The sequence below is a fragment of the Trachypithecus francoisi genome, unplaced genomic scaffold, assembly GCF_009764315.1.
Source record: "Trachypithecus francoisi isolate TF-2019V2 unplaced genomic scaffold, Tfra_2.0 Lachesis_group0, whole genome shotgun sequence".
Lineage (NCBI taxonomy): Eukaryota > Metazoa > Chordata > Mammalia > Primates > Cercopithecidae > Trachypithecus > Trachypithecus francoisi.
Window position 1 is genome coordinate 145480032 of NW_022681453.1, and position 14947 is coordinate 145494978.

The following is a 14947-nucleotide window of genomic DNA, read 5'->3' on the forward strand; positions in this document are numbered from 1 at the left end:
CAAATGGCACAGCAACAGAAAGGAAGAAGCCTTGGTCTTTGATACATTGAGTATTCGGACTCACTTGGAATGCTTATGTTTAGACTCCTATTTAAGAGATAAATAAATATTGATCTGTTATTGGATTTTCAGTCCCTGACCACCAAACCTAATCATAACTGACATAGTCAATGCTGCTTTTACTCTACCAAGCCAGTGATCCTTTGAGACTTATGTTATTTACCTAAGTCATCTTCAACCACTCCTCATTGCTGATCTTTGCTGACCATTTTTATGCCTTCTAATCCTTTGAAGACCTCAGTATCTTCCATATTCATATCCATATCCATATAGAAAATATGTTGATTACATTGACTTCTCAGTTTTTATTCTTCTTAATTCCTTCAATGTTTTCCACTTGTATCAATCAGGATACAATAAGCTATGTGACTAATAACCCCCAAATTTCAATTGCTAATAGTAACAAAGGTTTATTTTTTGTTCCTATGGCAGGGCATTCATGTGTTTTCTTCACTCCGGTGCCCATGATGACTTTGCCTCTAATTGGGATACTGCTACTCTTGTGGGCAAGGTAAAAAGAAAACAAAGCAAACTAAACCAAACCAAAACAAAGACACACACACACACACACACACACACAAACACACCGAACTATATACAAGCTGACTCTTTTGAAACTTCTGTCTGCTCGAAAGTGGCGCATATCCCTTATACTCACGTTTTATTGGCTAAAGTAGTTCTTTGGTTAAATGGAATATTAATAATATTAATAGGGTAAGAGATGGGCAACTTTAGTGGAGAATGATATATTATTCTAATACCTATTGCAATGCACATAGCATATATATTCAATACATATTTACAGGTGGATTGATTAGAATATAAAATCATTTTTAATTGTACAAACTAATTTTTATTTTGAAGAAATATGGGTCATCCAATTTAGTCTTTTATCTGATTCTGGAACAATTTCTATAGTATATGGACAATTTGCTAATCTTTCTTTAAAAACTGCTTAGCAGGAAGCCTACTATCTTACAACATAATCCATAAATATTTATTTTCACATAAAAATAGTTATTTCAATGTCACTTTGGAAGAATGCCCGCTTCAGCTTCTGAAAGTGCTGGGATTACAGGCATGAGCCACCGCACCTAGCCAAATTTTGGACATCTTTTCATGTCAACTCTTCTTTGTAACAAATTGAAATTTGTCTCCTCATAACCTCTTTCTTTTGGTTTTTAATTTAGTTTGGAGATTAGTAAGACCAGTTCAGAAAAGAGAGCTTGCTTGACAAAATGGAGAGCACCTACAGTGTCTGAAGAAGACAGTTTTTACTCAGTTCCAGCCAACTTTATAATTCAGGAAATTGCTCTCATTCTGCCAAAGATTCATGTACCCTTAGTACTAGAAATGGGTTTCAATTAAAAGTAGAACAAAATAACACTAATAGGTCAATCACAACATATGATTGTGGCCTAAGTGTTCCCAAAATGTGATGACTATTTTTGACTGACATAGTTTGAGAATAATTCCCCCACTCTGAGCACTTTTTGTGGCAGCTTCTTAGTTATGTCTTGTGGTTGAAAAATTGATAGAAAAGAAACAAATTTTGTAAACAAGAGTACCCTCTATATCTCTTAGGTGCTTCTTGATTTTTGAGTTCTTAAGAGCACGGCCAGGAAAAGTGAGATTTTATATATATGATGTGGAAAATTCCATCACAATGGGACTGAACCTGATAGGAAAAGTGATTTTTTTTTTTTTTTTTTTTTTTGAGATGGAGTCTCGCTCTGTCGCCCAGGCTGGAGTGCAGTGGCCAGATCTCAGCTCACTGCAAGCTCCGCCTCCCGGGTTTACGCCATTCTCCTGCCTCAGCCTCCCGAGTAGCTGGGACTACAGGCGCCCGCCACCTCGCCCGGCTAGTTTTTTGTATTTTTTTTTTTTTTAGTAGAGACGGGGTTTCACCGTATTAGCCAGGATGGTCTCGATCTCCTGACCTCGTGATCCGCCCGTCTCGGCCTCCCAAAGTGCTGGGATTACAGGCTTGAGCCACCGCGCCCGGCCAGGAAAAGTGATTGACGTCTCTCATGCACATCGTGTCTCTCTTTGTATAGCTTTAATCATCGATAAAGCTTTTTTGAGCTGAGGGTGGAGAAAGGTCTAGAGAATCAGAAGTAGTATGGGCGCATTTGAGAACTCCCTTCTGATAAGACCAATAATGAACCATGTTTGTTTATTGTTTAAGCACCCATAGACTTTTTTTTTTTTTTCCTAAAATTCAATTGTACAGTGTTTCTTCTGCTTGCTCCAAGTATTTGGCTTACTTTAGAAAACATGATTTCCTATATTAGGTGCTCACAGGCCTTGTATTCAATGCTTCACTCTAGAGCTATGTTATGAATCAGTCTCTAAATTGCTAGTCAGCAGTTTCTGGATTTGATCTTCTCATGTTAAAAATTGGAATATTTCCTTATTCTATATTTCTCAAATTTGTCATATTTGTCACAATTCTTCAGTAATTACTAATAGTTGATTCTATGATAATATCTTAAGGTTTTGACTCCTGAGGTAAAATTAATCAGAACCCAGGGTCTTGAATTCATTTAAAGTAGTCCAATGTTTTGATATTATTTTGATTTTTGTTTGTTTATCAAATATTTATTTAAGCCCTAAGTGTTTGGATCTTAAGTTGGGAATGGAGATATAAAAATTAATTAGATACGATTTTGTTTTCTAGGACTCCAAGTTTCATAATAACAACAGTTAAAGTAATTGAGTGCTGCATGTGTACAAGGACTACGTGTCAGGCGTTTGCCTACTGGAAGCTCATTTTTTTTCTCGCGGCATCATGGGGGTGATGCTTTATTTCGATGCAAAGGAAGCTGTTGCATAGAGAGATCCAATGAGTTCCTGAAGATCTCACAGCTCATAAGGAGAAGTATCAATATTCAAACCTAAAACTTGTATTCATATCAGGTTACTTCCCTGATTAGTTAGCCTTACTTGAAATTCTGTCTGTCATTAACCCATATGACTAATGACTACCAGTTTTGGTTTTTTTTTTTTTTTTTTTTTTTTTTTTTTTTGAGACGGAGTCTCACTCTGTCGCCTGGGCTGGAGTGCAGTGGCCGGATCTCAGCTCACTGCAAGCTCCGCCTCCCGGGTTTACACCATTCTCCTGCCTCAGCCTCCCGAGTAGCTGGGACCACAGGCGCCCGCCACCTCGCCCGGCTAGTTTTTTGCATTTTTTCTTTTTTAGTAGAGACGAGGTTTCACCGTGTTAGCCAGGATGGTCTCGATCTCCTGACCTCGTGATCCGCCTGTCTCGACCTCGTGATCTGCCCGTCTCGGCCTCCCAAAGTGCTGGGATTACAGGCTTGAGCCACCGCGCCCGGCCCAGTTTTGGTTTTAAGAATATTCTTCTTAATGAAGAAGCCAAGAGCAAAAGCGGATTTAAAAGTAATGCTTATTTTCTATCACTCACAGAAATAGTTGAATTATGTCTGTGGATATACATTCCTACACAATAGAAGTATGATATTACTTTGCCTTCTCATGACACTGGGGCTATTTGCTTTTCTTCATTGTTCCAACTTTTAGCTTATTTGTAAATACCCTTTATGTTGTTCTTTGTTCTAAGACTCATTCACACCTCTGCTTTCTCCACATTTCAACATTTCTATGAAAAACCTGTGAGGGTTTCCCTTGATCCTTTTATGTGTTCCACTCACCCACATATCCTTGACTCAAGTCATCATCCCTGAGGAGCCGTACTTTAGATGTCTTCTTTCCCTGTGGTTTATCCTTATTATGCTGATACATAGCTATTACATTTTAAGGAAAATACCTTGCCTCTCAGTATATTTGATAATAGCAATATTTTTTCTTGTCCCCTAAACTACTGGAAATCAGTTTCTCTGAAGTGTAAAATGCATATGAGACCAGGTCTAGAACTGCCTCCCTGGAGGCAAGATACTTTTCTCCTCAGCTTCCTACTGCTTTAGTTTCATCAATAAATTTTTGATATAATAATTATCTAAGTCTAGAGCAGTAGTAACCTTTGTTAATTCTACTCTCTCACTGGACATAAAAAGTTAGCAAGATAACTTCATAACAATAGCTTTGCTTTCATCAGTATAAGATTTCCAGCCAAATCTAAGTAGGTAAAATTCCCCAGTTCTTAGTAAACTTCTTTGCTATTATAAAACAATCCATTTTAGAAAACCTATTTCATTTGCTCAGTGTTCTCAATAGTCAGTAGCATCCAAAAATATTCCTGATGAAATAGTGTTCTCAATATAGAGTCAGATCAGTGTACAAGAATTGGTATCAGTTTCCTCTCATGAGCACCATCACCGTTAGTGATAACTAGTCTTCTCAGAGTCTTTTTACCTGTTACAAGATGAAATCAAATGGCATAATGTGAAAGAGTATTTTTAAAATATAGAAATTATTTTAATAAAAATAATTCAGGATGCCTTGTGTTTTTCTCCCCCTTTGATATTTTTACCTAAATGAATATCCACTAAGCTAAAATCAGATAGGCTTTAGGTGGTCATTTGTTTTGTTTATTTTGCCTTCATGTTAAACACTAGCTTAAATGAATATTACAGAACTTTGTTATTTCACCAAAGTCAGAGCCAAAATATGTTGATATGTGTTTTTATGTGTCACAGTTTACGATAACACAACATTTTACTAACCCAAAGATTATTTGTATGACTTACTGGTCTCATAGAGTAATTGTTATGGCAAATATGTTTCCTTAGGACTCAATCATATAGAGAAGTCTGCAGGTCTATAAAATCATGACATTCTTTCAATTATTTATGTAAAAGAATATAATTTATAAGCTCATATGTCTTGGTATCAGACTAACTTGTGTTTGAATTTTGGCACAAAAAATAGTGACTATGTGATGGTAGGCAAGAAGTAATTTTAACCCTCTGAGGCTCAGTGAATTCATCTAAAAATAGTGATAAAATTTTTTACTTGCTTACTGTGAAGAATAAACAAGGTATTGTGATATATTGTGCATTTAAAGTTCATTATTACTTATTAATTGCTATAATCATTTGTAAAAATGCCATAGCATACCATTATAAAATTAGAAGTCAATGGAAAGCTGTACAACAGTATTGCACAACTCCAGGTGGTGCAAATGGTATTCCATAACATTTCGTGTATGTGGCAGGCCCTGAAGTTGCACAAAGTCTTGGATTTGAACTCAAGTACATTATTCCATTGTTTCCAGATTCCACTAATTCATCAAATATATGTAGGTATTCAGATCTAGTCAGAGACTGACACTGGGTTAGATGGTGGGAAAACGAAGACAAATGAGAACACCATCCCTTTTTAATATGGTATATTATTTAACAAAAATAGTAGATAATTAAGTTAGAGGGAAAAAAATAATCAAGATCCTTTGTTTTCACCTGCAACTCTTTAGAGCACGTTAGAGAAAAGCTTCTTTTCTGGGTGGAGAAGTTAGAAAAAGCTTTTTCTTGCAAAGTTGGATGGGACAGAATGCAAGTTTCATGCCACAGGTCCATAGATTGAAGAAGTAAACCCAGGCTCAGTTAAGATCCTAATCATGTTTCCTTAGCAACGTAACTTTGTGCAGAGCACAACCTGCACAACCTGTAAAAGAGGATGCATTTTACTTTGGATATACCATCATGAAAAATTCACAATGATGCAAATTAATGGAACTTCAAAATTTTGCATTATTTGCATAAAGTCAAATTAACATGTCTTGGATCATTATTGCATTTAATGAAATATGAGTCTTGTATTTACAATACTTAAACAACAATTTAAATCTTTACTGTAGTCTTTGGAGAAAATGCCAAAAAATGTTGAATTCATACAGCAGAACTTCTCATTTTTTATTCCTTTACGTCTTTCTCTTTCAATATCTTATAGTCATGGGCAAGTCAGAATGGAGGAAATATTCTTCCTGTACCACTTGCTTAAGTCCCCAGATTTTTATAGAAATTGACTTTATTTACAGGTAAAGATAAGTGTTGTATTAGAGTGTGATGTTATAAAAATTCTCATTTGCAGACATTGTTGAATTCCATATAGTTAGTGAGTTACGCTAGCATATATATTTCTTTTATCCAACACTAGGCAAGTTAGTAGTCCTGTATTACCAATTGCTTTTCTCTCAAAAGTCTTGTAAAATATAACACAAACTAAAGTTTAAATAAAACGAACTGCTGTACTTCCTTTTGACTCCTAACCCTAAAAGCTCAGGAAAAATATATACACTTTGAGATATGGAACAGATAATTAATGGTTGCCTATAATTCTGAAGCTGAGCATGTTCAATCTGGGTAATTACGCCAAATCAGGCAGAAACACTATTATTGGCTTTTAAATGCTATTGTGCCACTAGGCTTTTTACCTTTGTTTTTCCACTTGAAATGAGACATGACACCATAATTGAATATATCCTGAAGTTGATGACAAACTTTGAAATATACAAAAATACTTTCCCCCTACTGAGTACTCAAGAACAGTTCTAAAAGTAGCTGGGACCAATCTCCCAAGTCTAAAGATAACAATGTATTTTACGTGATCTTTCTAAATTCTCTTCTGGAGGGACACCAAATACCTTTATATTTATAATTCCAATTTGAAGCTTTTTAAAATGCTTTCAAATCAACTTTTAACTATTTTATGGGTACTCTGTTCTGTTTGAGTGAGAGAACAGAGAACAAGGTCTGAGAACAAGTTGAAGAAGCAGAACATCTTATAATTGGAATTAATAATTAGAATTAGTGAGTGTATGAGTCGTTTGGCCCAATACCCCAATTTCCAGGTAAGAACACTGAAACTCATTGAATTTATTTTTTTTAGTCATCCAGATTGCTTGTGGAGTATCAAGAACTAATATCTGATTTCTATCAAGGAGAGTGCTTTCACTACTCCAGGAGTTTTGGGTTTCAGAGTTCAATCTGATGTCAGCTATTTAACAAGAATTGAGAAAATAAACACTATTCAAACTATTTTATTGATTGATTGAGATAGGGTCTCACTCTGTAACCCAGGCTGGAGTGGAGCGACACTATCATGTCTCACTGCAGCCTCGTTCTCCTGGGCTCAAGGGAACCTCTCACCTCAGCCTCCTGAGTAGCTGGGACTATATTTTATAGTGTTGATTTTATGTCCATCATTTTAGCTGCAACATTGTTAAATAATCATAGTAACTTCGAAAACATGTGACACAGCAGTTGGGATAAGCTAGCCAGAGAGAGAGAGAGAGAGTGCAATAGAATTGTAATTTCAGTATCTTCCAAAAGTGGTTTTTGATCAATAGAACATGTATTCTTCATAATTATATTTTACTGTCAACATGGATATAGAGAAAATAGAGATTAACTCAGGAGAGAAAGTACAAATTGCTTTTCCAATTACTCTCTTTCTTTAGTAATTTTTAAACCCTTATTTTTAAAAGAATTTTTGCATAAAGTAAGATCAGGTTTTTCTTCAAAGTGCTTCATTCAAAAGAGTTGGAAATATTTAGATCAAGAGTATAACACAACATAAAAATTATGTCTTTATCATTTCATCTGTTAAGTTTATTCTTAAAAGAAATTAAAGCTCTAGCTTGTAGAAAGAAGAAAAAGAAGCTAAAGTCATTGAAGATAAATCAAATAACCATTTCAGATATAACATTGGTTTGAGAAAAATTTATTGTTTTGGATTTTATGCATTTTAACTTGCAGTGATGCTGAGACATCTAAATGAAATGGGCTCATAAGCAGGGAGCGATCTGGCTCATAATCTCATAAATTCTACTTAGTCATTTAGATTGTGCAAGTTTCCCAAGGGATAGTTAAAAAGAGGACAAAGGGTCAAGAAATAGACCTCAGAGAATTCTCATGTTTTAACATGAGATTAAAAATCTGAGAAGTCAGAAAAGAGAAACCAACACAAGAAGCATAGGAATTGAAAGAGTAGATGAAAATCTAGATAATGTAGTATTCCAAAAGCAAAGCAGGAAAGCAGCTTTGGAAGAACTACCATTAAATGAGTCTGCATGGTGTGGGAATTCAATGAAGACAATTCCCCCAGTGTATCTGAGAGTCGCTTAGGCCTCCATGATGTGTCTCTCACTCCCACTTCCCTGTGAAACTTGAGAATTGTAACTTACTGATTTGCTTTGAGCCCCATCTCCAAAATTCTGGCATCATTCTGGGTTGAAATAAAGGATCACAAGTATGTTCTCAAAAGTGGTTTTTCCTTGTTTACTTTTTGTTTAGATATGGTCTGTCCCCACCAAATCTCATGTTGAAATTTGTTTCCCACTGTGGCAATGTTAGGAGGTATAATCTGTAAGCTGTAGAGCCTAATAGGAGGTGTTTGAGTCATGGGGCTCCACTCTCATGGATGGCTTGGTGCTATTCTCACAGTAGTCAGTGAGTGAATTTTTTCTCTGGCAAGACCAGAATAGGTCTCTCAAGAATGAATTAGTCCTCCGAGAGTGGATTGTTATAAAGCCAAGATGCATCTCAGGTTTTGCCTATTTGCACATATCCACTCACCCTTTAACCTTCTGCCATGTTGTGATATAAGCATGAAAGTCCTCAACAGAAACCAAGCAGATGCTGGTGTCATGTTTCTTGAACTTCCCATCCTGTGGAACCCATAAGTTAAATAATCTCTTTTCTTCATAAATTTCCCAGTTTTAGGTATTCTGCAGTGGCAACACGAAATGGACTAAGACAACCCTAAATGTCTGTAGACAGTTATATAAGGATGAATAATCCAGCACTGAAACAATTGTATCTGTAAGTAAATATGTAGATTGCTTTGCTGTTTATTCCTCTCCTTGAGTGATTATTTTCTTAATTGATACACTGACTTTTCCAATCTGATTTCTTCTTTCATAGTCTATTACCCCAGTGCTGCCAAGACTGTGTGCACGTTTTCATCTTAGATTTTTAGATCTCAGGGGTAGCATGGGCATCACTACATATATAGCCTTATTTCATGGGAAAGAAGCAGATAAAAACAGGGTTAGTACTTTGCCAAAAAATACAACTAATTGGCTTCAGAGACTGGTATAAAGTTTCCAGAATGACATTATGAGTTAACTAAAATTTCTCATATTTTAAGTGCACACTTTATACTGTAATAAGGACAGAGATATTTTATTAGAATAATGGCTAGATCTTAGCTTTACCATTACTGTGTGAATTTGGATAAGTTACTTCAGTTTTCAACCCCTCATTTTTCTCATATATAAAATATGCATAATGATAGTACTTTTAAAAATAGGGTTGTTATAAAGATTAAATAAATAAACACACATGAACTCTTAGAACAGTGTCTCCAAGTAGGAAGCAGTCAATATATGTTAGTTATATTATTGTTGTTGTTCCTTGGTATATACAAAACAAACTTTGAGCCTCTTCTTGAGGACTGCATGCTACTATGTGCAATTAATTTAACAAAATTTAACTTAAGCTATGTTCCTAAGAAATTTATGGACTTAAAAATGTTTAGTTTGATTCAAACGCTGCTATTTATTATCTAAGTACACTTGCGAAAGTCATTTAAATTCTCTGGGTCTCAGCTTCTTCTTTTGTAAAAGAAGGCAGAAAAAAAAATCTGTCTCGTGAAGTTACTGTGAAGATCAAACAAATAATGAATATGAAAGAATAAATTATAAAGTGATATATATATACAAGACGCTATTTTTCTTATTTGGCCCCTCATGGAACACTAAATCCAATGGAACCCTATCCCACAAAATTATTCCTTAAGATAGAATGCAGAAGCAAGTAGTGATAGCACCATTTTTTTCTCTCGTTTATACGTACGTGATTTCCTTTATTTCCTTGCTTCCCTTTCCTTCCCTTCTTTCTTCCTTTTCCCTTCTACGCAGTATTTTGAACGTTGCTCCATGCTAGGTCCTGTGCTATATATTCCAAATAATAAAATATATTTTCTCTCAAGAGATCTCATTGTCTAGTATGGGAAACACACTTACAAAAAAGTAATAAATTATAAATGCAACAATAAATATATGAACCGCATAGGGAGGTTTAGTGATGTAATTATTATTTTTTAGGACTACATTTTCATCAATTTGCATTCTCTTTTTATTATGAAATCTTAAAACAGAAGTTAAGTCTCAAACATGGAGTCATAAGTACCTTGGAATAACAGTTACATATTTAGGGTACTGAATGTATAATAAAATAAGAAAATGTAATAGTTGTCAGATAAATTGAGTTCATTATAGTTACATGACTTAATCTGAGCAGAACTGCAAAAGGAATTCCAGAAAACATTTCAAATGAGGCTTTAATCTTTTCTTTGCATCTTATCCTTATAGTTATTATTATTATTTTTTGGTTATTTGTGGTAATTGGGTCATATCATAACCTCTTCCACCTTCTTAGCTGCATCATCATTGAACACCTTCCTGTGTGCTCTAGTCTTTTCATCCACCCATCTGTCTGACTGCTCCATTCGTCCCCTGCTGTGTCTCATTCCAGTTGACTTCTAGCTCAACTTTGCTCCCACCCACCTCTTCCTTTTATGCTCCAATGCACAGTGAGCTCAAAATGGCATCAAACTGATCTCCCATTACTTGAAGGATCACAACATCATTGCTGCAAAATACAGGAAGTTTTTAAGGTAATTCAGCTTTCTTGTCTTTCTGCCTGCTAGTTAAATGCCATTTTCAAAAGAATTCAAATTGCTTAATTCAGACTGTATCATTTTGAGTAACTCTTCTTTTGTGGAACTTGAAGATTTGTTTCTAGCTCTTCTCAGATTGAATATCATATCATGTCACATTACATTCACACAAACTTACTGTCAGATTTACTTAAGGCGTATTTGCATATATAATACCATAATGAATTTCCTAAATAAATATTACCATACATAGTAAAAAATATTTGTGGGAAATAAGTAGTCAGAACTATACTTGAAACTTTTAAAAGCATATTTTTCTCTATAATGTCCTTGACCTAACAGGATAGTTATCAGCTTGTTAGTTATTACGTCTTACTGAATTGACTAAATTCTGGGGAGAGGGAGGAAAAACATAACATAAATAGTTAGATAACAAAAGGCAGTTATGATAGCAATGGAGATATGCTTACTGTAATAATAGCCAACATAATTGAGCCCTAAGTACCATGAACTGCTTTAAGTGCTTTATACATACCTATTCTCTTAGGTAGGTATTGTTATTATACACATCTTACAGATGAGAAAACTGGGACCACAGATCATAAGTAACATGTCTGAAATGAGCTAACTAGTAAGAGGCCTTTCCAGGTTTTGAGCTCAGGCACTCATGTTTCCAGAGCCCACTCACTTAACCTACAATATTAGGCCCTCCATCCACCTTATATATATTTTGCATAGAATCTAATAAATGAGCTTATCCAGGGGCAATCAATATCCCGTGTCTGAAATATGTATTTTCATAGTAACACTCAAAAAAGCAAACTAAAGTCCAATAGAACTTGCTGATGAACTTGTGTAATCGTAACTTGGTTTCCTCAGGACGTTACATAATTTCTTTGAGCCTCAGTCTTCCTGGGTGTACAGTGAGGAAAATTATAGGCTATCTTGTTGGGTTATTTAATGGATTGCATAAAGTACTAACACAGTGGGCACACAGTAAGCATCTAATAAATAGTAGCTATTTTTTTTTAGTGTTATTATCTACTGGTAAGTGAAGCGATTTTAAATAGCAGTCTTTTAAAAATTCATCTCTTCTGTTTTATAAGTCCAGTGTCATTTAGTTGTTTGCCGTGAAGATACTGAATTTAAGACCACAGGCTTTCAAGAGCAATTCTTTCTAAGAACATCTGTTTCCAAATTTGCAAATGTGGAAATTTTTGTAGAAGTTCCCAGTTTTTCTATCTCCTTTTGTTAAGTCATGTGTTTCCTGTGTGTTTTCTCATAAACAATTAAATTATTTCTTTTCTTTAATTTTTTTTAAACTGACACTTCTATCTTTTCTTGTGGACATTTTTGTCAAAAGATAAATGTTAATGAATGTCAATAAATGAATGCTACTAACACAAGATGCGTAGAAAAACCACAAAGTTACATTGAAATGTAGATACAAGGAATTTGTTTCTTGACTTGTATTTGTACCTTAGAAAAACTAATAATTACAGCATGTCATTGATCTTTCAGGTTAGTGAAAAGAAAGTAAAAACTCAGAGTTAAATCCTCAAATGTCACAAGCCTAAAGAATTCACTATATATTTGGTGCTATAAGAACACTGGGTAGTCCTAATATGTGATTGAAGTTACAGCACACCCCAAGTGTTCAGTACAAATTACATTCTATTTTCAAGTAGAGAGAAGATACATATGTTCTCTTTCTACAACTTTAATTCAGATTGTTATGTATAGCAAAATTTGAACTGTATTTTGCTAATATTTTCTATTAAAACAATACAGAAAACAGTTTGTCCATTGGAGAAAGTAAAATTCATGTGTTTATAATTAATTCATGGATGGTTTCTGAAAAATTGCTTATGAAACTACCTACCTGATATCCAAGAAGCCTTTTGACTGTTTAGAAGCTCTCTTCTTAACACAGGAAGTCATATTATTCTGAGGATAAACAAATGAAATTCCCCAAAGATTTAAAGCAGTTCAAAAAGGTCAGATGAGTTCTAAGATTGGCAAAATCATATTTTCCAGATGCAGTGTAACAAATGTAAGGGTTGCTTTTTTTCTGTAAATAGAAATCCCTTAGCCCGTCAACATCCAAGTAAGTGAATATTAACATATAATTTAATATTTAGTTTTAATTGTATAACATTATCCTCAATGTAAAAATCCTAACATGAAGCCACCCCAGTGACATGTTTGGAAAACTTAACAAAAGAGGAAAAGGCGGGGCGCGGTGGCTCATGCCTGTAATCCCAGCACTTTGGGAGGCCGAGGCGTGTGGATCACGAGGTCAGGAGATCAAGACCATCCTGGCTAACACGATGAAACCCCGTCTTTACCAAAAATATAAAAAATTAGCCAGGCGAGGTGGCGGGCGCTTGTAGTCCCAGCTACTCGGGAGGCTGAGGCAGGAGAACGGCGTGAACCCGGGAGGCGGAGCTTTTAGTGAGCCAAGATCGCGCCACTGCACTCCAGCCTGGGCGACAGAGCAAGACTCCGTCTCAAAAAAAAAAAAAAAAAAAAAAGGGAAAAATCCAGATTTGTCTCGAATTCTCAAAATTTCTAATTGAACCTTCCTAAACATCTAATATCTAATATACTAAAGGTAATATATTAGACCTTTATTTCTATTTTGCTTTAATAGTAATGGTGACTGTTTTTTTACTCCTTTACTCTAAGGCATGAAATCAATGAGAAATAAATGTATTGTGTGAGAGCTTTAGACTAGGAGATGCAGTTTTATATTATTGATCTAACTTTGCATTGTATATTTTTTATTATATAACTTTAAAAATGTAAACTTTCATTTGGTTATTCTACTGGTTGGTCTACATATGTTTTATATAATTTTTATAAATGTGCCACAAATAATGGTCTACAACACACTTATAGCTGTGTATCCATGAGATTATGCCTTTTACTTTTTTGGCAAGGAGAAAATTATCATCAGTGTTGTACCAAAGTTGTACTGAATAATTTGCCCAGGATTTAACTCTTCCTTTACTGTTAAGATTATAGAAAAAAAAGGTCACTATCTATTGTCTGTTTCTTTCTTCAGTTTCTGTTTAATCTTTAGTGCCCAAAAATGTAGCCATTTCTCCTTTTTTCACAGAAGTTGAGATGATGGTTAACTATAATGTCCTACTTGCCAAACAGTCCACCGTCTTCATCTTTCCCTACTTCCGGTGGTAATTGCCATTACTATCTTTCTTTTACAATATTACTGAGGATTCAGTCACACCACACCTCTAGTTTTTCCTTCTATTTTTCTGGCTGTTGCTTCTCAATTTGATTCATTAGTTCATCTTCTGTAGCCCATAAAAGTCTCATGTTACACAGGATTTCTCTTCAGCCCTGTTTTTATTTTTAGTCTCTTTTTCACTTTAATCAAACTCGACTTTCTCTAGGGTGTCAATGACTACATAAATTCCCATGACACCGAATTTTTATCTCCATGTTAGATTTCTATCTTTAAATCTATATATCCAACGAATAGTTGGAATTCTGTAACTGGAACTTGCTTCAAGTTTAACAAATTTAAAATAAATTTAGCACCACCTTTCTCAAACCTGACATTTCTCTCACACTCTCAATCTCAGTTAGTAACCATGCCTGGTTGCTTTGATGAGAAACCTGGGGATCATATGAGACTTATTCTCCCCTATTTATTACATCCAATCAATCACCAGGTCATGTTGATCCTACCCAGAAGAATTTACTGCTTCTCTTCTGACCCTTTGCCACCACCACCTTCACTTAGAAACACATCGCCAATTGTCTAGACCATTGTAGTACCTTGTTTCCTGTCTTCCTTATTCTAGTCTTTTCTCCTTTCCATTCACTGTCTTTAAAGATCTTCTTCATCTGTTTCTCACCTGTATTTGGCATCAACTCCTTCCTATAAATGCTTTGAACTCTCAAAAGATTGAATTTCATGTACCTTTCAAAGAAGCCATGCTCTGTCACCCACCTTTGTAATGGCATAAGCTCTTTCTTCTGTCTTCCTATTCTGTGTCCAATGCCATACATATGGCTTCCAAAATGAAGCCATTTTTCATCTTTTCACTGAAGTTGCTATTATTTTAGATCTCTCTATTGTGCTATCTAATATATCTATAGACTTATATCTGTATTTTCTTTCTAAATAAGTGTTATAGAGCACACAACATTGTGTGCTCAATATTGTATTCGATATAATTATCAGAAGTAAATAAAAGAAGGATTTCTGCTCCCAGAAGCTCCGTTTTGCTGGTAAATCTTAACTCATGTATTA

At 34.9% G+C, this 14947-nt stretch overlaps 2 long non-coding RNA genes across 2 annotated transcripts in view; one reads left to right on the forward strand and one right to left on the reverse strand.

Moving 5' to 3' along the window:
* LOC117084061 overlaps positions 1-14947 on the forward strand; it is a 198149-nt gene that overhangs the window by 93819 nt on the left and 89383 nt on the right. The window lies entirely within an intron of this gene.
* Positions 8818-14947, reverse strand: part of LOC117084062 — a 125991-nt gene continuing 119861 nt past the window's right edge. The window contains exon 5 of the long non-coding RNA XR_004437304.1: positions 8818-8998. This is a non-coding gene — a long non-coding RNA (uncharacterized LOC117084062). The remainder of the gene's footprint in view (positions 8999-14947) is intronic.